General features: G+C 34.9%; 1 non-coding gene and 1 pseudogene across 1 annotated transcript; both read left to right on the top strand.

The window, feature by feature from the left end:
- The first annotated feature begins 477 nt into the window (after positions 1–477).
- Positions 478–2,828, top strand: LOC118152680 (elongation factor 1-alpha 1-like; annotated as a pseudogene).
- An 8,849-nt stretch (positions 2,829–11,677) lies between these two features.
- On the top strand, positions 11,678–11,739 carry LOC118153341 (U7 small nuclear RNA). Its single transcript, XR_004742583.1, has one exon. It is a non-coding gene; the product is annotated as a U7 small nuclear RNA (small nuclear RNA).
- The last annotated feature ends 11,686 nt before the right edge of the window (positions 11,740–23,425 follow it).

Genomic DNA, 23,425 nt, shown 5'->3' with positions numbered 1-23,425 from the left:
AGATGCTATTTCACATATTGTATATTTGGGAAGCAAAGTAAATATAGCTGATGGTGTCTATGCAACTTCATATGTTGTTTTTCCTCTGAGTTAATAAACAGTTTACTTTTACTTCATTGGCACAGCAGTACACTTTCTTCATCCTGCCTTAGGGTTATAGAGCAACTTTCCAACTCTGCTAATTGTACTGAGAAAGAATGTAATTATTTTGCCATACTTCTGAGGACTATATTTATCAATTATATGGATGATATCACTTTATAGTTCACTGGTGAGAAGAGCACAGTAAGATGAAATGATAAAATGTGCAAAGTAGGGGTTACAAGTAAATTCTATGCAGGATATGTTGGGAATTGTCAACTTTATAATTCGGTTTAAAAGTTGGCAATCTTTTTCTGTGAAGAATTAGATAGTAGCTTTTTCTCAACACACTTGCCTCCAGAACATGTGCTGTTAAAGCCACCCCTAAAAGCCAAAATGGGAGAGGAAGAGATTTATAACAACGTCATTGTCATTGGACACATAGATCTGGGCAAGTCCATGACTACTGGCCATCTGATCTCCAAATATGGTAGCATCAAAGAAAGAATCATTAAAAAATTTTAGAAGGAGGCTGCTGAGGTGGGAAATGGTTCCCTTAAGTATATCTGGATCTTGGTTAACTGAAAGTGGAGCAGGAATGTGATATCACCATTGAAATCTCCCTGTGGAAATTTGAGATTAGCAAGTACTATGTCACTGTCATTGACACCCCGGGAAACAGAGGCTTTATCAAAAACATGATTATAGGAGGATCTCAGGCAGACTGTGTTGTCCTTATTCTTGCTCCTGGTGTTGGTGAATTCAAAGCTGCTATCTCCAAGGATGGGTCAACCCATGATCATGCCCTTCTTGCTTATACTCTGGGTGTGAAACAATTGTTGGTTTTAACAAAATGGATTTCGCTGAGCCACCCTATAACCAGGAGAGATGAGGAGATCATTAAGGAAGTGAGGATTTACATTAAAAAGACTGGCTACAAACTTGACATGGTAGCATTTGTGCTAGTTTCTGGTTGGAATGTTAATAACATGCTGGAACTGTGATGGTTAATACTGAGTGTTAACTTGATTGGATTAAAGGATGCAAACTATTGTTCTGGGTATGTCTATGAGGCTGTTGCTAAAGGAGATTAACATTTGAGTCAAGGGACTGAGAGAGGCAGACCCACCCTAAATCTGGGTGGCACCATCTAATCAGCTACCTGCTTGGCTAGAATAAAAGCAGGCAGAGAAATGTGGAAGGATTAGACTGGCCAAATCTTCTGGCCTCCCATGATTGATGCTTCCTACCCTCTAACATCAGACTCAAAGTTCTTCAGCTTTTGGAATCTTGATTTCTCCCATGATTGATGCGTCCTACCCTCTAACATCAGACTCAAAGTTCTTCAGCTTTTGGAATCTTAGACCTACACCAGTGGTTTGCAGTGGCTCTTGGGCCTTCAGCTACAAAGTAAAGGCTGCACTGTCAGCTTTCCTACTTTTGAGATTTGGGGACTTGAATTGACTTCCTTGCTCTTCAAATTGCAGATGGCCTATTGTGGGACTTCACCCTGTGATTGTGCGAATCAATACTTCTTAATAAACCCTCTTTCATATATAGATATATATTAGTCCATTTTCACACTGCTGGTAAAGACGTACCTGAGACTGGGCAATTTACAAAAGAAAGAGGTTTAATGGACTTACAGTTCCAAGTGACTGGGAGGCCTCACAATCATGGTGGAAGGCAAGGAGGAGCAAGTCAATTCTTACACGGACGGTAGCAGTCAAAGAGAGAGCGTTTGTTCAGGAAACTCCCCATTATAAAACCATCAGATCTTGTGAGACCCACTCACCATAATGAGAACAGCATGGGAAAGACCCATCTCCATGATTCGACCACCTCCTACCAGGTCCCACCCACAACATGTGGGCATTCAAGATGAGGTTTGGGTGGGGACACAGCCACACCACATAAACATCTATCCTATTAGCCCTGTCCATCTAAAGAACCCTGACTATATAAGAACCTTGTCCCCACATGTCTTGGTTCAAGGGATGGAGAGTCACCTGTAAAGATGTTAATGCCATGGAACCACACTGCCTGAAGCTGTGGATTGCATCCTACTACCAACTCATCCAACTAACAAGCCCGTCTATCTGACTCTCCAGGATGTCTACAAAATTGGTGGTATTTATATCGTCCCTGTGGGCTGAGTGGAGACTGATGTTCTCAAGTCCAGCATGGTGGTCATCTTTGCTCCAGTCAATGTTACAACTGATGTAAAGTCTGCTAAAATGCAACATGAAGCTTTGAGTGAAGCTCATTCTGGGAACAACAGGAGTTTCAATATCAAGAATGTATCTGTCAAAGATATTTGTTGTGATGATGTTGCTGGTGGCAGAAAAAATGATCCACAAATGGAAGCAGCAGGTTTCACTGCTCAAGTGATTATCCTAAATCACCCAGGCCAAATCAGTGCTTTCTGTGCCCCTGTACTGGATTGCCACACAGCTCACGTTGCTTGCAGTTCTGCTGAGCTGAAGGAAAAGATTGAATACCATTCTGGTAATAAGCTGGAAGATGGCCCTAATTTCTTGAAATCTGATGGTGCTGCCATTGTTGGTATGATTTCTGACAAGACTGAGTGTTTTGACAGCTTCTCTGACTATTGTCCTCTGGGTCATTTGCCCGTTCATGATATGAGATAGACAGTTACTATTGGTGTCATCAAAGCAGTGGACAAGAATCCTGCTGAAGCTGGCAAAGTCACCAAGTCTGCCCAGAAGCCTTGGAAGGCTAAATGAATATTATCCCTAAACCTGCCACCCCAGGCTTAATCAGTGGTAAAAGAATAATCTCAGAACTTTTTGCTTCAATTGGCCATTTAAGTTTAATAGCAAAAGACTGGTTAATGATAAGAATGCATGATAAAAACCTTCAGAAAAAAAGAAGAATGTTCTATGGACCCATTTTGATTTTTTTAATATGTGGTGGTTTTAAGTTATTAGTTTTTAAAATCAGTACATTTTAATGGAAACAACCAAAAACGTGTCACAGAATTTTGAGACTTGTTAAAACTAAGTTTAATGAGAACAAGAGTCAGATAGTAATATTAAGCTTGTAGGCCAAGAGAATAAATCAAGAATATTAGAGAATCTAAGGATATTAAATAACTCATGTAACAAGACAGAAAACAAATGTCCATAATATTTTTGTTGGTGAAATTAAAACATGATAGAATTGAGAACATTTTATAATACAATGATATAAGAAAAAGAGTGAAATTTTATTTGATTTTGGGGGCACATATTATTTTGCTTATTTGATGTTCAAAATTAGTGGTTCATATTTCAAAATTGATTGAAAATATTCATCTGTTCATGATAATTTCTAATAAGAATTGGTGTATTTCATCTTTGAAAATGTCTTTTTATACAAATAGTTACTGCCAAATACTGATATAAATCTATGAGTATATGATTTTAATTGAGCATATTTAATTCTTGGAAGGCATTTATATGTTTCTATTTAGATTTTTCTCTTGGTAATTAACATTTATCATGTCATTTTATTGCAGATTTATGATTTCCTCTTGAAGTTTAAGTGCAAGCTCTGCAATTGCACAATGAAGTGGATTCTGAAATGCAGATATTTCCTTTCCACTTATATAGAGGTTCCCAAGACACTGTTGGAACTGTAGTTTGATCTTGTAAAATATACCCACTACAACTTTGTATGAGAATGGATTTCTCACTTTTTAAAATTTGATAGCACGGTTAGTATATAAAGTAGCTTAACATTATGTGCGATCCCATCAGCATTTAGTTGTCATTGAAATAACTTTGCCATAAGTTTTGCATACATTTTGTTTTGGCTTGGAATTTAAATTCAATTCATTAAGAAAAATAAATCTGTAGTGAAAACGAAATTCCAAAGCCATTCAGTATTCAATAATAGTAGTTGAAGGCATTTCTTTTCACTTGTAAAGAAATCCATCCTTGGCTTGAACTAAAAATGCAATAAATGTTTAAGCCACTAAGATGTGGTATGTTAGGGTATGTTAGGATATTTAACTTCTATTTCTGACAGAAATTCTTGGAAACCGGTGATAGTTAGGTTCTCAAAAGTGGTAAAGTTCACTGTTGACACTACATGAAAAAGCCAAATATTTTCTGGAATGTACTTGCTGATGAATTCAATGGATAACTATAGGCCTTGAACATCTTACATTTTTATAACTTTTTAATTTGTCCAAGTAAACACTTTTAGCTCCAAACATATGTTACTACCATAAATTAGGAAATATCATTAGAATCCCCTTAAATTTATGCTAAATTAATGTTTTCTTAAATTCTTTTTATAATATTCTCACTTGGTGTTTTTCCAATTAGCTTATTCAGTAAACTTAAATTTTCAGTTAATTCACACTCAGCATTGACACTTTAAACAACTGAGTGATAGAGTGGTCCCTTGGTGTCTACAGGGGATGAATCATAGGATCCCCTTTGATATCAAAATTCAAGGATGTTTAAGTCCCCTATAAACAATGCAATAGTATTTGTAATATAACCTATGGACATCTTCCAGTATACTTTGTTTTATTTTTTCTTTTATTTCACTTTGTGATTATTATTATTTTTTAGAGATAGAGTCTCACTCTGTTACCCACACTGGAGTGCAGTGGTGTAATCATAGCTTACAGCAACCTCAGACTCCTGGGAAAAAGCAATCCTCTCCCTTCTGCCTCTCAAGTAGCTGGGATTACAGGTATGTGCAGCAGCTTGGCAATTTTTAATTTAATTTATTTTATTTAATTAATTTATTTTTTTGTAGAGGTGGAGTCTTGCCCAGGCTGGTCTCAAATTCCAGGCCTCATCTCTTGTGTGCATGTGTGTGTGTGTGTTTTACTTCTTTTTTCATAACGACCATTTTGACTGGTGTAAGATATCTCAGAGTAGTTTTAACTTTCATTTCTCTGATGATCTGTTTGTCGACCACTTGTATTTCTTCTTTCGAGAAATGTCTGTTCATCTCCTTTGCTTAGTTTTTAGTTTGGTTGCTTGCCTTTTCTTGTTGAGTTGTTTTGAGTTCCTTATAGATACTGGACATTAGTCCTTTGCTGGAGGTATAATTTGCATGTATTTTCTCCTGTTCTATATGTTGTTGGTTCACTCTGTTGATTATTTCTTTTGCTGCATGGAAGCTTTTTAGTTTAATTAGTCCCATTTGTATATTTTTATTTTGTTGCCTTTGCTTTTGGGTTCTTCATTATAAATTTTTTTGCCTAGGCTGATGTCCAGAAGAGTTTTTCCTAGAGTTTCATCTAGAACTTTTGTAGTTTCAGTCTGTTATCCATCTTGAGATAATTTTGTATATGGTGAGAGATAGGAATCCAGTTTTATTTTTCTGCACTTGGCCAGCCAACTTTCCAAGTACCATTTATGGAATATGGCGTCCTTCCCCCATTGTTTATTTTTGTCACTTTTGTCGAAGATCAGTTGTTTGTAGGTATTTGGATTTATTTGTGTGTTTTCTACTTTGTTCCATTGTTTCTGTATGTCTACTTTTCTGCCAGTTCCATGCTGTTTTAGTTACCATTGTCTTGTAGAATAATTTGAAGTCAGGGAATGTGATGCCTCTCGATTTGTTCTTTCTGCTTAGGATTGCTTTGGCTATTCAGGCCTTTTGTTGCTGTTTCATATGAACTTTAGGATTTTTTTTTCCCTAATTCTATAAAGAATGCTGTTGGTATTTTGATAAAAATTGCTTTGAATCTCTAGATTGGTTTGGTATCATGATAATATTAATGAAATTGATTCTTCTAATACATTGCATGATACGTTTTTCCATTTGTTGTGTTAGTTAACATTTCTTTCTTCAATATTTTATAGTTCTTCCTGCAGAGACCATTCATTTTTTTGGTTAAAACTATTCTCACATTTTTTGTGTGGCTATAATAAATTGAATTGTATTCTTGATTTAGTTCTCAGATTCAGTGTTATTGTTGTATAGAAATATAGAAATACTCCTGACTTTTGTACATTGATTTTGTATCCTGAAACTTTCTTGAAGTTGCTTATCAATTCTAGAAGTCTTTTGGAGAAGATGTAAGGGTTTTTTTTTTCTTCTAGATGTATGATCATGTTGTCAACAAATAGATAACTTTACTTTCTCTCTTTCATTTTGGATGCTTTTTATTTTTATCTTTCTCTTACCTGATTGCTCTGACTAGGACTTCCAGTATTATGTTGTATAGTAGTGGTGATGGTGGACATCCTTATCTTGTTCCAGTTCTTAGACAAAACATTTTCAAATTTTCTTTATTTTGTATAATGTGGGCTTTAGGACTGTCATATATGGCTTTTATTATTTTGAGGTATGTTTCTTTGAGGGCTTGTTTGTTGAGTTTTTTTTAATAGTCATGAAGGGATGTCAGATTTTATTAAATATTTTTTTCTGCATTCATTGGGATCATTATATGGTTTTTGGTCTTAGTTCTGTTTACCTGCTGAATCACATTTATTGATTTGCATATGCTGAACCATCTTTGCATCTCTAGAATAAAGCCCACTTGATCATAATAAATTATCTTTTTAATGTGCTATTAAATTTTGTTTCCCAATATTTTGTTAAAAATTTTTGCATCTATTTCATTAGCGATATTTGGCTGTAATCTTTTTTTGTGTGCTCCCTTGCCTGATTTTGGTATCAGGGTGATCCTGGATTTATAGAATGAATTAGAAAAGAGTTCCTTCTTGATTTTTGGAAATAGCTTAAGTAAGATTGGTGCTAGCTCTTCTTTGCCATCGGGTAGAATTTGGCTGTGAATTCATATTGTCCTGGAGTTTAATTTTTTGGAAGATTTTTTATTGCTGACTTGATTTCATGATTCATTATTGGTCTTTTCAGGATTTCTCTTTCATACTGGTTCAATTTTGGCATAATGTATTGTTCCAGAAATTCATTCATTTCTTCTAGATTTTCTAGTTTGTGTGTATGAAGGTGTTCATAGTAGTCACTGATGAACCTTTGTATTTCTATGGCATCATCATCTTTATCAAGTCTGATTGGGCTTATTTGAATCCTCTACCATTTTTCTTGGTTAATCTAGGTAGCACTCTCAATTTTGTTTATCCTTGCAAAAAATCAGCTTTCCAGTTCATTGATCCTTTTTAGGGTCATAATTTCATTTATTTCTCCTCTGATCTTTGTTTTCTTCTGCTAGCTTTAGGTTTGGTATGTTCTTATTTCTTGAGGTATGACATTAGGTTGTTAATTTGTTTGAAAATTTTCCATCTGTTTATAGCATTTTATGCTATAAACTTTCCTCTTAGCATTGCTTTTGCTGTATCCCTTAGGATTTGGCACATTGTGCCTCTGTTTTCATTCATTTCAGAAAAAATTTTGAATTCTACCTTTATTTTATTGTTTATCCAAAAGTTGTTCAAGAGCAAGTTGCTTAGTTTCCATGTACTTTTGTATAGTTCTGAGAATTTCTCTTGGTATTCATTCTAATTTTATTTCATTGTGTTCTAAGAAATATTGATATGGTTTCAATTTTTTTAATTTATTGAGACTTGCTTTATGGCTAAGCATATGGTTGATCTTGGAGAATGCTCTATAATCAGATGAGAAGAATGTATTTTCTGTAGTTGCTTGGTAGAAAGTTCTGTAAATGTACTTTAGGTCCATTGGATCTATAGTCTAGTTTCAGTCCAGGGTTTCTTTGTTGATTTTCTTCTTTGATGATATGTCTAGTGGTGTCAGTGGGATGTTGAAGTCCCCTGATATTATTGCATTGCCGATAACATGTTTTCCTAGGTCTAAAAAGTATTTATTGTATGAATCTGGGTGCTCCAGTGTTGGGTGTGTATGTATTTATATAGTTACCATTTCTTGTTTTATTGAACCCTTTATTGTCGGATAATACCCTTTTTTTGTCTTTATTTTACAGTTGTGGTTTAAAGTGTGTTACTTTTTCTACTCATTTTTGTTTTCCACTCACTTTTGTTTTTCATTTGCATGATATGTCTTTTTCCACTTCTTTACTTTGAGTCTGTGTCTTTAGCTATAAGGTGGGTCTCTTGTAGGCAACAGATGGTAGGATCTTATGTTTTAGCCAACTTGCTAGTCTAAATCTTTTAAGTGGACAGTTTAAGCCATTTACATTCAAAGTTGGTGTTGATATGTGAGGTTTTGTTCTTGTTGTAGTGTTGTCAGCTGCTTGCCTTGGAGTCTCAATTGTAACTGCCTTATAAAATCTGTGAGCTTTCTGTTATGTGTGCTTTGATGTTGTTGAGTATTGTCCTTTCCTTTCAATGTTAAAACTTCTTTGGGCATTTCTTGTAGGACTGGTATAGTGTTGCTGAATTCTCTTAGCATTTCCTTGTCTGAGAAATGCTTTTTTCTCCTTCACTTACGGAGTTTAGTTTGATAGAATATAATATTATTGGCTTTTTCTCTTCTTTGAGCAGGTAAAAATAGGCCTTTAATCTCTTCTGGCTCATAAAGTTTCTGCTGAAGACTCTTAATATTAGTCTGATGGGATTTCCTTTACAGCTGATTTGGTGCTTTTCTCTGTCTACTTTTGTTCTTTCATGTTAACCTTGGATAGACTGGTGAGTATATAATTTGGTGATGTTTATCTTGTGTGGTACCTTTAAGATATTCTCTGGATTTTGTATATCTGCATATCTACATATCTAGCAAGATCTAGAAAATTTTCCTAAATTATTTTCTCAAACATGCTTTTAAAGCTTTTTACTTTTTCTCTTTCTCCTTCAGGAATGGCTAGGTACTTCTTGGTCCTTGCTGTTACCAGTATTCCTCTGGTTTATACCAGTACTGTGAGATCACTGGAAGGGTAGGGCATAAGAAAAAAAATCAGAGACAAACAGGGAAACTTCTGTTCACTCTCTCTGTGTGTCAGGAAACCTCTTTCCAATTCTTCAGGAAGGAACTCGAGCATTTCTAGAACTCTCTCTCTTGCCACTTCCATGTTTTGGGCTGCCTTTCCATGGGGGGATATAGTTTGTAGAGTGCTTCCTCCTTTGACTCAGAATTAGAATCAGCCAGCAGAACTTCTTATATTTCTAGCTCTTCTTAGAGCAAAGGTTGAGATAGGTAACCTTATTTATTTTCCTCTATAGAACAGGTTTTTAATGAATAGACTTTTTGAAGGTATTTCCCTTCCCTTTAGGGAGCTTTCTTTTGTGTGGAGGTGCTCACCTTGATCTTTCATCTTGCTTGTCTCTAGGCTTTATTTATCTCCTGTATTCAGGGGCTTCTGAATTGCCAACCCAACGAAAATGCCTGCTTCAATGTGCCAATAGTTTTCTGGAATCAATTTTTCTTTGCTCTTTCTACCTCTCAGTTTATTCCTAATTTTAAATAAACTCATCTATGACAAAAAGGTAGGTTGTTTTCAATATTTTATATAGTATTATAAATATTCTCCAAGTGGAGTACTTTTTTACACCTCTAGCTTAACACACTGCTACAAATGGAAGTTTTGATGAATTTGTAAAAAATAAAATTGATTTATGATTTTGATATGATGTGCATACTGTTCCAAGAAGTGGCTCTAATGAACCTCCAGTTATTATTTGCTACATTAATGAATCAGCAACTCTATCTCTAATATTTTAATTTATCTCTCTTGAATATTTTTAAACATTTGAGATAGAGAAGTCAAATTGACTTGATTTTAGGTATTCACTTGATACATAGATATACTTGCATTAGATTATAGTTTATTCTTAATGCTAATTTCAAGCAGTATAAACTCAATGATATATTTCTTGTAATTTAAGTATCAATGATTATGATGAATATGAATTTCTTTGTATTTGTAAAGTCCACCTCTAAATATACTTAAGAAGTGGCAACTTTGGTATACATTGCCTTCTCATTCTTTATCCATCTGCTCTCTCCTGTTATCCACTTTCAGAAATGTGTCTGTCTTTCTATAAAACATTAAGAAAACGAAGTATTAGAAGAAAGTGGTTTCTTCTGGAAACATTTATGTTTTAGCCATGATAAAAGCTTTAAGTTATGAGTCTATGATAATGAAACTTCAGGCATCAGAGAGGATTTTGAGAGAAAATTCACCGGAAAAGATTGGCCTAAGATTGGGCATAATGCAAAATGTATAGTTTTCAGATTTTAAAATTTTGGGTTGACTTATTGAAGGAATTTAGGTGGAAAAGGTGGTTATTTTCTATTAAGCCTGTAGGTTAGCAATACATTCCCTTCCCTAATAAAACCCAGTGATGCTCAGTGTGATTTACAGGAAGAATATTTCAGGAATAGTGAAAAATATAAAGACAGCATTTTTTTAATAATAAGTCAGCAGTGTGACTCCCTATGGCAGACTTTCTTTCAAAGTCTCATAAGCCTATTAATTCTTCAGTAAGTGGATTCCACCAGACAGGGTATTAGGTATATGTGGAAGGCTTAAGAGGTAAGTTCGAAATAAGTTGTAATTTTAGGGTTTTAAATTAGGTTTAACAAAGCCTTTAGGGTATTTGAGTCCAATATTCTCTGAACACTTGAAAATTAATGTTTGTGGCTTAAAAACATCTGGGTAGAGATTAGGCTTTCTTCGGTGTAAAACATTATTACAACAGTAGATATGTAACTGGAGGGAGAAATCAAAGTTTGTGGGTGTGTTCCAGTTCAGTAGGTAGTTTAGTTATTGCAATAATTCTGCCAGCTTGTGTTCCATTTGTGGAGTGGGTATGTGTGGCTTCCTAAGTAATACATCTGATCCTGATGAAAGCCAGCTAGCCCTATCCTCAGTGGTTGAACTTACTCTGAGATGTTGAAAGTGAAAGGCAGCAACACTCTGCTGTCAGTATTAGAAATATTTGTCAGAGCAAACAAATGGTATGGATATAGAGCAAACTGAGTGTCTTGGGTATAGAGTAATGATGATCAGGCCTGTGTTAAACACGTCACATAGTCATTGTTGACCCAATTTTGCTTGATCTTTGGATGTAGCCAGCCTTGGGATGTAGCCAACCTTAGTTTTGGATGGATTTTGCTGCACATTTTAGAATGAAGTCTGTGAGTTGTCATAGAATGGGCTTCCATGATTATGAGTATAGTGGCTCATTGGTTTGTTTGGATTCACTTAAGCTTCGATGATAGACATGCACTGAGTCAGCGAATGGTGGGAAATATTCTATAGGGCTCCTCATTAGTCACACTAGAGGCTCAAACATCGTTCAAAATATATAAGCTTCATATGACTTGATCATCCAGCATTGCATTTTTTTCCCCAAATCAATTAATTGTTCCCAACTTGTCTCCCACATGCATCCATCAAAATAATTTATCCAGTTTTTGTAATCCCAGCACTTTGGGAGGCCGAGGCAGGTGGATTGTGAGGTCAAGAGATCGAGACCATCCTGATCAACATGGTGAACCCCGTCTCTACTAAACATACAAAAAATCAGCTGGGCATGGTGGCGCGTACCTGTAATCCCAGCTACTCAGGAGGCCGAGGCAGGAGAATTACCTGAACCCAGGAGGCGGAGGTTGTGGTGAGCCGAGATCGCGCCATTGCACTCCAGCCTGGGTAACAAAAGCGAAACTCTGTCTCAAAAAAAAAAACACACAAAACAACAACAACAACAAAAAACAATGTATCCAGTTTTACAGTGCTTTTAGAATTTGTCTAGCAAGTTCTCTGGTCTTTTTTGGAAAACCAGTAAGATACTACTCAGAAAAAAGTTACCTAAAGAATAGCTACTCACTTGCTATCTCTTCTAGTAGATGTAAGAAAGTTCAAACTGTTTTCACCATTACTGCTTTTGAATCCACATATCATTGTGTCTGGTGGCATTCTAATCTCTGGTGCTTCAAATGATGCTCAACTAATATGCTACAGTACTTGTGTGATAAGAAATTCATCAAATGATGTCTGGGATCTGCTCAATAACCAAGTTTCAAGTATAGGTATTAAAACACAGTGTTACCTTGTATCTTCCCTTGCCAAATGCTTCCTATTTCCTTCTCTCATACCTACTTTGTATATATTTGGCTAATAAGTAGAATAGGCCAAATGAGATGAAATGTCAGCCCATTGATTAGGTTATGTCATATGACAAAGGTAAAGAAATTTTGCATATATAGTTAAGGTCCCAAAACCAGTGGTTTAGATGTAGTCAAAAGGGAGGTTATCAAGTGAGATCAGGTGAAAACCCTTGACAAATGGACTAGGCCTTCCCTGAGTGACAAACTCTCCTGCTAACCTTGAAGAAACAAGCAGCTAAGATGGGAACTGCCATGGAGAGTGCCAGGTGGCAGGGAACCGAAGGCAGCTTCTAGGAGCTGAGGGCCTCAGTACTACAAAGGTAAGAAATTAAATTCTGCCAACAACCACAACAACTTGGAAGAGTACCTTTAATTTCAAATGGGACTGTAGCCTGGTTGACACATTGATTGCAGCCAGTGAGACTCTCAACAAAAGACCCAGTTAAGTTGTTTCCAGATTCCTGACTCACATAAATGAAGTGTCTTAAAATGTTGGGCCATGCACAATGGCTCATACCTGTAATCACAGCACTTTGGGAGGCTGAGGTGAGAGGATCACTTGAGGTCAGGAGTTCCAGACCAGCCTGGCTAACATGGTGAAACCCCGTCTCTACAAAAACATTAAAAAATTAGCCAGGCATGGCGGCAACCACCTATAATCCCAGTTACTTGGAAGGCTGAGGCACAAGATTTGCTTGAACCCAGGAGTTGGAGGTTGCAGTGAGCTGATATCACACCACTGCACTCTAGCTTGTGTGACAGAGTGAGGCTCCATCTCAAAAAAAAATATATGATAAATAAATAAATAAATAATTTTAAAATGTTAAATTTGAGGGAATTTGTTATATAATAATTAAAACAAATGAGTACATAAGTAATACAGGAGATTTGGGATTTTATGATCACAGACATATACCCAAGAGAGTTGAGTACAAACCTTCTACTCACATAAAACCTATGAAGAAGGACTCCTCTCTTAATATTTGTACCTGTGAGAGATTTGTAGCCAGGTAGGCTCAAATTATGATCTTACCTCTGCCACTTTAGAAGCTAAATAATTTGTAGCAAGTTTTTCACTTGTTTTAACTTGTCTTCTAATTAGAAAAAGGGGATAATAATAGTAATGACTTTGCAGTATTGTGGAGATGAAAGTGAGACATGTCAAGTGCCAAGTCCATAGTTCAAAAACACTACTGTCCTTCCCCATTCTTTATGTTTGCAAGACCCCTCTCTCTTTTACATACATATTTAAATTACACATATACTTTTAGATTCAGCTCATATATGGTTTATTGATCACATTTTCTAGTTCATTAGACTTCAAGCACCTAGCAGAGAAGGACAGGTCTTATTCTTTTTCTTCCCAGCATATAGCTCAAATTACGTTGTCCCTGTAGCACTCCAGCTCAGTTGGATCTCTTCTTTGAACTCAAATATATTTGTTTGGAATGGAAGGCAACTGATTTTGTGCAGAGGCTTGAGGAGGCAGTGATTGATTAACTAGGGCCCAGGGGATTTGTTTGACCAGGTGTGCTATCTACATAGCCTGTGAAAAGCCTGGCCCTAACACTCTAGACTTATATTATGTAAATTCACCTCTACGTGGAAGTCTGCCATGATGCATACACAGTGTGGTATTACCTGGAAGCTGCCATGATACTAGCACATGTGGTGACAAGGGAAAGAGTGGGGAACGCCATATTGAATGTACCTGGCTTCCAGGTATAGCTACTTGCATTTACATATAAAAGCTTCTAGTTTGCATATTTATGCCTGACTCTTCAGGCTGCTTTCTGTTAGAGAAAAAATGATTTGGGGCTGCTTTCTATTAAAGGAAATTTCCACCCAGAACTCTTTTACCCTTTCTAGCTTTTGTTGCTTTTTGTACCACTTATTTGACAACACTGCCATTCCTATTTCTTTAATTTTAATTTGGCTCTTGATTTCTGAATTTCCATGTGTAGGTCATATCTCCCAAACAGATTATAAACTCCTTTAGGGTAAACTTTATTTATATCCAATACCTTGTGTATTAGTCTGTTCTCATGCTGCTAATAAAGACATACCTGAGAGTGGATAATTTATAAAGTTCTGCATGGCTGGGGAGGTGTCACAATCATGGTGGAAGGCTAGTGAAACATGTTTTACATGGCAGCAGGCAAGAGAACTTGTGTGGGGGAACTCCCATTTTTAAAACCATCAAATCTCATGAGAGTTATTCACTACCATGAGAACAGTATGGGAGAACTATCCCCATAATTCAGTGATCCATCTGGCTCCCCACCCTTGATAACATGGGGATTATTACAATTCAAGGTGAGATTTGAGTGGGACACAGCCAAACCATATCACCTTGCCTAACAGTGAAATGATACATAAGATTTGTTTAAAAAAATAAAAGAGGGAGTTGGGTGGGATATTATAGTCAGAACTGGACTTAAATGTTCATCAGTTAAAATAATCTACACTCTCATTTACTTAGAGATTAAATACCTTGAAGATATGATATTTATTATTAAGCAGGTGCATTGCTGCCCAATTTTTAATTTTTATTTTTTGGGAACACAGAAGTATAATATCACTTGAGTGTCACTGACCAAAAATTTTACTGTATTATAATGTGAAATCCAGCTTTGAGATTTTAATGAATAGTTAGTTTTTCAAGAACTAGTTGAATTGGTTTTTAATTAAATTTTATCTTATTTGTAGTGATTAATTTTAAACTAATTTAGGATTAGATAAATGAGAATAATCTTGAAATCAAGAAACTGACAATTATGAGAAATAGCTATTTCTCACCATAAAATGAGAAACAAAATATTAATTTCATCTAAGAGGACACTGTTTTAGTAAGAAAAAATTACAAATGAAGATTTTGGGGAGGAGATTTTGCATTTAAAGTAAACTTAGTTTAAAGAACATATGTTAAGTGAACCACTGATGAAGAAAGCTTGTAACTTTACTAACTGAAAAGCAGTTACCAATGTGAACCTGAAAATCTGAGACGTCTCAGTTAATTAAGTCAGTTTATTTTGTTATGGTTGAGGATACACACCTGTGACACTACTTCAGGAGGTCCTGTAGACATGTGCCCAAGGTGATCAGAGCACAGTTTGGTGTTACGTTTTAGGGAGACATGAGACATCAATCAACATATGCAAGATGAACATTGGTTTCATCTGGAAAAGCGGGACAACTCAAAGCAAAGGCAAGAAGACTTGAAGTGGGGAGGGCCTTTCAGGTCATAGATAGGTAAGCGACAAATGGTTGCATTCTTTTGAGTTTCTGTTAGCCTTTGCAAAGGAAGCAATCAGATGTGGGTTTATCTCAGTGAGCAAAAGGGTGACTGAAAGAATGGGAGGCAGGTTTGCCCTAAGCAGTTCCCTTCTTGACTTTTCCCTTTAGCTTAGTGATTTGGGGCCCCAATATTTATTTTCCTTTCACTGCATAAAGGAAAATCTTCAAAGGGGATAAGATCTGGAGGTTGAAGGAAATATTCATCTTCATGACTCATCCCTGATTATTTGTCAAATCTATTTTTACATTTTCTAATTGATGCAGCATTTTAAAGTCTTTACAAGTATTACATTAGTTATTCATAGACATTGTTAGAAGGGTATGAAGAGGAAATAAAATTTTCCCTCTGTTAATTTTATATAAATTTTTTCACAAGCTCTGTTATTTAGCTAAATGTCTTTCTTCTCTTGACTTACCAGCTATCCTCCTTTTATTCCTGTTCCTTCATTTTTGCCACTGACCTGATCTATATAAATTACATTTCTTTCCTTTCTTCTACCTTATGCACTGCAGTTCAATAAAAATGTTTAGCTTTCATTACATTTTACTTTGCAGTCTAAATGTAGAAAATCTGTTTTATTTTCATAATAGGTAGATTAAAAGTATAAGAGCATTCAGTCTCATAGTGCCATAGTATGCAGAATATTCAGTTGCTTATTTTTTCCCAGTTGCAGTATCATGACTGAAGATGCATTCAAATATAAACATGTACACAGAAACACACAAACATTCACATACACACACATACAGTAAGTCAAAAGAGAAAAGTTGGCTGGTAGAAAAATTATATGAAATTGAATAGAATTAAGTAATTACACGATATGACAAAGAATGCCTCTATACTACCCCAATGATATTGTTGAATAACGTATAACTTTAGATATGTATGTAAAGTAATATTTCTGAAGAAAACAAAATCTGTATCCATTTTGTATACTGTACATTTCTAAATAAATCACTTTCTTACTTCAGAGGCACAGACTGACTCTCCTTGGAGAGAGTTTCAACTTTGTCAATGTAATCATATATGCAGTATAAATCTACATTCAATTATAAAGTACTATAAAAGTATTTAAAAGTTATTAACTTATTTGAATCTTATAACATTCTTAGGGCTTGTATTACTAGTTCTATTTTGTAGACCTGAAAACATAGGCACAGTGTGGCCAAGGACACCTAAAGGAAGAGGGAGCCTGAAGGACTCAAGTTCACGTTTCTCCTATTACATCTTGCTGAAACAGCTCATTTTCTGGGATATATACCCTGGTTCTTTATCTCTGTCAAGAAAGAATTCAAGACATGGACACACACGACAAGTGGGATTAGGAACAGACAGTTTAATAGACAAAAAAGAAGAGAGAGAGAAAAGGTTTTCTCATGCTGAGAAAGTGGGTTGCCCAACAGAGGGGCTCTGGTTTGCTGGAACGCAATTGACTTTGTACAGAGGCTTGAGGAGGTGGTCATTAGTTTACATAGGGTCCAGGGGATTGGTTTGATCAGGTGTCCTATCTACATAGCCCCTGTAACGACTGGCCCTCCCACACTAGTCTTTAGTATTATGCAAATGCAGACTCTACCTGGCAGTCGCCATGATGCCTGCAAAGATGGTTTCATTTGGTGGCTGCCATCATACCAGCGTTTGTGGTGACAAGGAAGAGAGAGTGGAAAACACCATTTTGAATGTACCTGGCTTCCAGGTACAGCTGCCGGCATTTACATGTAAAAGCTTCTAGTTTGCAAATGTATACCTGACTCTTCAGGATGCTTTCTGTTGGAGAAGAAATGTTTTGGGGCTTCTTTTTATTAAAGGAAAATTCCTCCCAGAACTCTCTTATTCTTCCTAGCTGCCAAAACATAATTTTTAAATAACTCCTGTAATATTGGTATATCTTAATAGCAACTTGTGACGAAATATCCTTGAGTCTTTACTTTTTTAACTTTCCTTTTTTTCTTTTCCCATTCCATTAGACACCAAATACTGAACTTTCTTGTCTGACTTTATAAGAGATGTCCAAACTGCTTTATTTTGCACTCATACCAGCAATGTCTGAGAGCTCACCACACTTCATTTGGACAAAAATTTGGTAATCATAATTTTTTAGCTGTTAATTTTAGGCATTCTAATGTATGCTTAGTGATATCTTGTGATTTTCATTTTCATTTTTCTAGTGACTAATGATATTGATCATCTTTGCATTTATTTGTCGACATTCATATATCTTCCTTTTTGAAGTGGCTATTCAATATTATTCCCATTTAAAAATATGTATTGTTTTCTTATTATTGAGTTTTGAGAGCTCTTTACATATTCTAGATACAAAGTACTTTGTCAGATGTTGGACTTAATATGTATTTTCCCACTAACGTATAGCTGTTTTTCTCTGCTCTTAACAGAGCTGTTCACAGCATAAAGGTTTTAATTTTTAATAATAGTCAGTGCATACATTTTTTTCTTTCATGGATTGTATCTTGATGTTGTTCTTAAAAATGCTTTGGTCACAAAGATTTTTTGGTCACATTCTCTTCCTAAAAGTTTTATATTTCTGTGAAACTTGTGGATTTATGCCTGTGATCCGTTTTGAGCTACTTTTTGTATATAAGGTGAGGTATAGGTTAAGATTTTTTCTTTTGATTTTCTTGCTTATGAATATCAAATTGTTTCATCACCGTTTGTTGAATGACAGATTATTCTTTCTTTACTGAATTACTTTTGTAACTTTTTTTAAAGGAATGTTAATACTAAGGTTGTCGGTTTCTGGACTGCTTCAATTCTATTGATCTATCTGTCTCTCTTTTCACAAATGCCATCTTGTCTTGATTTCAGAAATTTTTTAGTAGTGTTGATATCAGCTAGTCTTTGTCTTCCTACTGTACTCTTCTTTTTCAGAATTGTTTTTGTATTTTTGTTCCTTTGCTTGTCCATGTATTTTTAAATCACCTTGTAGATATCTACAAAGAATCCTGATAGGATATTTGTTGAGATTGTATTGAATCTATAGATTAGTTTGGTAATATTTGACATCTTAACAATATTGAGATTTCTAATCAATGGAAATTATATGCATTTTCATTTACTTAGAACTTCTTATATTCTTTTTCTTGTGTTTTATGATTTTTAGCTTAGATACTTTAGAATACTGATCTTCTAGTCTATAATCTTGATAAAGACACTCATTCATTTTTGAAGTTTAAAGAAATTATTTTGAATTTTCAACCTTGACAATAATTTCTTATGTAAAAAAAGACATTTCTTGTTTCCTCTTCAATATACATGACTTTTATTTCTTTTTCTTGCCTCAATGTGCTAATGAGAACTTTCAGTATGATGATGACTAGGAGGGTTGAGGACATCCTTGCTTTATTTCCAATCTTAGAAAGAAAACATTCAGTTTACAGCATTAAATGTAATATCTGCAGTTAATTTTATTTTTATTTTTATTTTTTTTCTTCTTTTTTTTATTGCATTTTAGGTTTTGGGGTACATGTGCAGAGGATGCAATACAGTTGCATAGGTACACACATGGCAGTGTGTTCTGTTTGCTTTCACCCCTTCACCCACATTTGGCGTTTCTCCCCAGGCTATCCCTCCCCACCTCCCCCTCCCACTGGCCCCCCCCTTTTCCCCCCAATAGACCCCTGCAGTTAATTTTAGATTTCCTTTTTCAAGTTAAGGAAGTCACCTTCTATCCCTAGCTACTAAGACTTTTTCTTGAAATACATGTTGACATCTGTAAAGGCAAAAGATTTACATGATCTTAAGAGAAACCAGAGTATGATGTTGACTTTTGTATGATGACTGGTTATTCTTTGTTAGTCTGTTAATTACATTTTTAACTTACAAATATTGAACTAGGTTTGTATTCCTAGGATATATTCTATTTGGTCATAATATTTTAACCTCTCTCTATCACTGAATTCAACTTTATATCTGTTGAGGTTTTTTACATATATGTTCATAAGCAATATTTGTGTGTAATTTTATTTCCTAATAATGTCTTTGTCTTACATTGGTATCAGGACAATCTTGGCCTGATGAGCTGGCAAATGTTCCCTCTTCTGTTTTCTGGAATATATTACGTAGTGTTAGTATTATTTCTTTCTTATCTGTCTAGTATGACTCACCTATAAAGACCATCTGGGCCTGAAATTTTCCTGTGGAAACTTCCTCATCACAAATTTTATTTTATTTCATTTCATAGATACAGAAAAATTCAGGTTACCTATTTCTTCATAAATGTATTTTGGTAGTTCGCAATTTTTTAGAAATTGGTATATTCCTTTTAAGTTGTTGAGTTTATGAGCATAATGTTATTCAGAGCTTTTATTCCTTATTACTCTTTTAATGTCCATGTGGTATATAGTAATAGTCTCTTTCTTGTTCCTGATATTGGTAATTTGTGTCTCTTTATTTTATTATTTTGGTTACTTTAGCTAGAAGCTTTTTAATTTCATTGATCTTTTCAAAGAACCAGATCACAATTTCATTGATTTTCTCTATTTTCTGTTTTTTATTTCATTGATTCATATTATTTATATGAATAAATAAATTCATATTTATTATGATGACTATTTCTCCTGCTAGTAATATCATCACTCTGACCGCTTTGGGTTTAGTTTATTCTTCTCTTTCTAGTTTACTAATATGAAATTTTAGATTGCTGACATCTTTCTTTTTAAAATATAAACATTGAATGTAATAAATTTGTCTCTAAGACACCTTTCTTTTTAAAATATAAACATTTAATGTAATAAATGTGTCTCTATGTACTTCCTTATCTCCTTTGCATACATTTTGATATGTTATTTTTATTTTTATTTTACATTTAAAATACTTTCTAATTTTCCCATACACTTTACCTTTGAATAATAGGTTATTTGGAAGTTGTTTTCTATTAAAATTTCCAAGTATTTTAGAATGTTTCTGATATATTTCTGTGATTGTTTTCTTGTTTAATTTCAATATGGTCACAGAACATACCTTTCTGATTTTGATATCAATTCTTTTAATGTTTGTTAAAGTTTGTTTTACGGTCCAGATAATAATGTATCTGGGAGAATACTCACTTTGAACTTGATGAAAATATGAATTTTCATCTTGTTTTAAATTATGTTGAAATTACAGAAAACAATATTATGAAGTAGAATCCATAAAGTAATTGTGCAATATGCAAGACATGAGAAGCTGGAAACTGGAAAATAGAGGAATGGGCTAATGTCATGGAACAGACTTTATGTGGATAAGCTTAGTATACTTCATTACACATTATAATATTAATAGTAGAGAAGCATTGGTGTTACAGTCTAGTACTGTTAATCCACTTTTCATGATTTATGTTTTAAATAAATTGTAAGCTCTTTGAGTGGTTGGAAAATGTGGCAGAACCACAGTTGATAGACATGTTTCACTGCTGGTTTCTGGACCTTGCTATAGTGCTTTAGTCTCACAAGATTAGAACTGGCATGAGAACTTGTGTAAGTCTATTATTTTGAAGAAGTGTAGCAGTCTGCAGTGTGAGGTTTATGCAGATGCTTTAGCCTGGGGAAGGACAATCAACCTTTTCTGTAGTTTCTTGGTGGGAAGACCTGGACTGGGAGAAGACGTTGGGTCCTGAGGAAGGAACAAAGCAAGGATGAACCATGGTGTTAGAGATGTAAGTGGGGATGAGATCATGAGGAACCTTGAATGCATGCTAAGGAGTTTTTGAGGAACAAATACAATAATATGAACTATCGAGGCCAGATTTTTTTTTACCTTTAAACACATAAACGTCTCTTTTTATAAAGAATGGGATTACTTTGAAAAGTACAGTACTAGTAGAAGTATCAGTAGTGGGGATACCTCTTTCTTTTCATGTTTCCTGCTGAGGGGCTAAGCTGGTACAACACTGTTTTCCTTCCCATTTCTTTACTTATGCTACTCCAGTGTAAAAGAGTGGCTTATCTTTGGCAAGTTTGTGATAAAGGTTAAACTAGGAGTGAGTATCCTCTAATCTTCTATGCAGTAAATCTTAACCTGAGCAGGTTCTTTTTGTGTGAAGGGCATTTTTTGCTCACATTAAGCTCTCCACTCTGATTTTGTTTTTATTGTTTATTACAGCGATTTGGACTGTACCAGATTCCTTTTTCCTTTTTCTTCAGAATTTGGAAAGGGAAGAGTCTGCAGTGTGAGGTTTATTTTATTTCTTGGTCCTCTTTAGAGACCCTAGAAACATAACAATGGGCATAGAATGGTTCATGTGTCAGATTATTATTATTATTACCCTTATGATCCTTAGTGTTTGGTTCATGTCTAAGACTATTCTTATTACTGATATAACACAGGTCCTGCTCACACTTCTAATGTGCCCAATGCTCCTGTCTTAGTATAACTAAATTTATAATTTTGTTTTAATTTTATATCTTATAAAATATACAATTTTATCAATTAAAACATAAAACAACCCACTAAATAAATAAAAAATTGTGTTAAGGAACAAGGATTTAAAAATGAATAATGTCTTAATTTTAATAATAGTAATATCTCCATAACAATAAAAACAGAACTCCAGAATTTTAAGATATAGAAATATAGGTTTTAAAGAAATGTGTAGAATTTTCTGTAACACATGTCTACCCAAATTCCAAATCCCCCATACAATTTGCTCATGGAATAATTCACAGATGTCTTTTGTTGGCATTTCCAAGAGGCGTGACATCAATTCTATGTCAGCTACTTTTTTGGAATATGAGTTTTATTTATTTTACTGAGGGATAGAATAGCCTATAAACATTTTTTCCTGGCTTAAAGTTACATTTTTTTCCCCATGTCTTCCTTTTTTAGAGATTCATTAACTTTTTCAGGTTTAACAAGGAGAAAGCATAAGTTGTGCCTGCAGAAATGGTGTTACTACTTGCTTATCTTCATTTTAACAAGTATGGGAGTAATAAAGGACGTATGTAAATATTACTGGATATGGCAGAACTTCCTTGGATCAGTGGTTCTCCAAGTGTGATTGCTGCACTAACAGCATTAGCATCACCTGGGAAATTGTCAGTGATAGAAATTCATGGAACTCCATGCCATACTAACTGAATCAGGAACCTAGGATGGGGCTTAGCCATCTGTGTTATAACAAGCCCCTCAGATGATTTTGATACACATTACCATTTGAGAACCACTACCTTACCTTAGAGAAAACAGTACTCCCTTGAAATCCTCAGCACAGGAGAATCCAACTCATTTGGGAAACACATTTATCTGCTAACATCATTTGCTCCTATAAATTCTTACAATGCAGGGAAAGGGTAAAGAGTTGCGACTAGCAATCACTATACCTCTGGTTGTGAGGAATCACCTGTTCTGGACTGTAATAAGATTCTACACTTATTTTCCGAGTAGTTTCTATGTGCCAGGAAATATGTAAGGCTCAGTGAATATAGAATTGAACAGAAGAGTAAATATATCTGCCTTATTAATGTTTAATAACATTTAGGTAGCAAGTAAATAAATATATAAATAATTGAGATACATTTTGGAAGAGAAACACCAGAATGTGGATGTACTTACAGAGTGTGGCTGGGAAAGAGGATTATTATGCTAGGAGCTGGTTGAAGAGTCTTTCAAACGTCCTGAGAAAGGAATGGGCTTGGCCTTTCCTAAAACCAATAGAAAACCAATGTGACTATAACAGGATGAACTGGGGAGACGTGGCATGAAATAAGCTTGGATTTGTAGGCAGGGCGAGATCATGCTGTTCCAAAAGTCTACTCCTCTCCATGCCTGACTCCTCATCTCTTATGAGCATAAAACTTAGATCTATTTTCTTATAAGTAGAATCCATCTAACAAATTCACTTTCCCAGCTTGAATTCAAGTTTGCCAATATTGGTTCTTGCCCATGTTTTCCCATGTGACTCAGTACCCTGGAGACTGATCTTAGCTCTGTCTGTAAAACTCTTGTTTTTCCAATATTAGTATATAAAATGAACATCCCCCAACACATTGGTTAGAGCTTTTTATTAAAATTAGGCCCTTGGTTATCTTATTAGTTATATATTGCTGCATAATAAAATTTTCCTTAACTTAG

This window comes from Callithrix jacchus, chromosome 4 (assembly GCF_049354715.1).
Source record: "Callithrix jacchus isolate 240 chromosome 4, calJac240_pri, whole genome shotgun sequence".
In the NCBI taxonomy this organism is placed as follows: Eukaryota; Metazoa; Chordata; class Mammalia; order Primates; family Cebidae; genus Callithrix; species Callithrix jacchus.
Note: the sequence above shows the minus strand (reverse complement) of the source record. Positions and strands in the feature narration are given on the sequence as shown.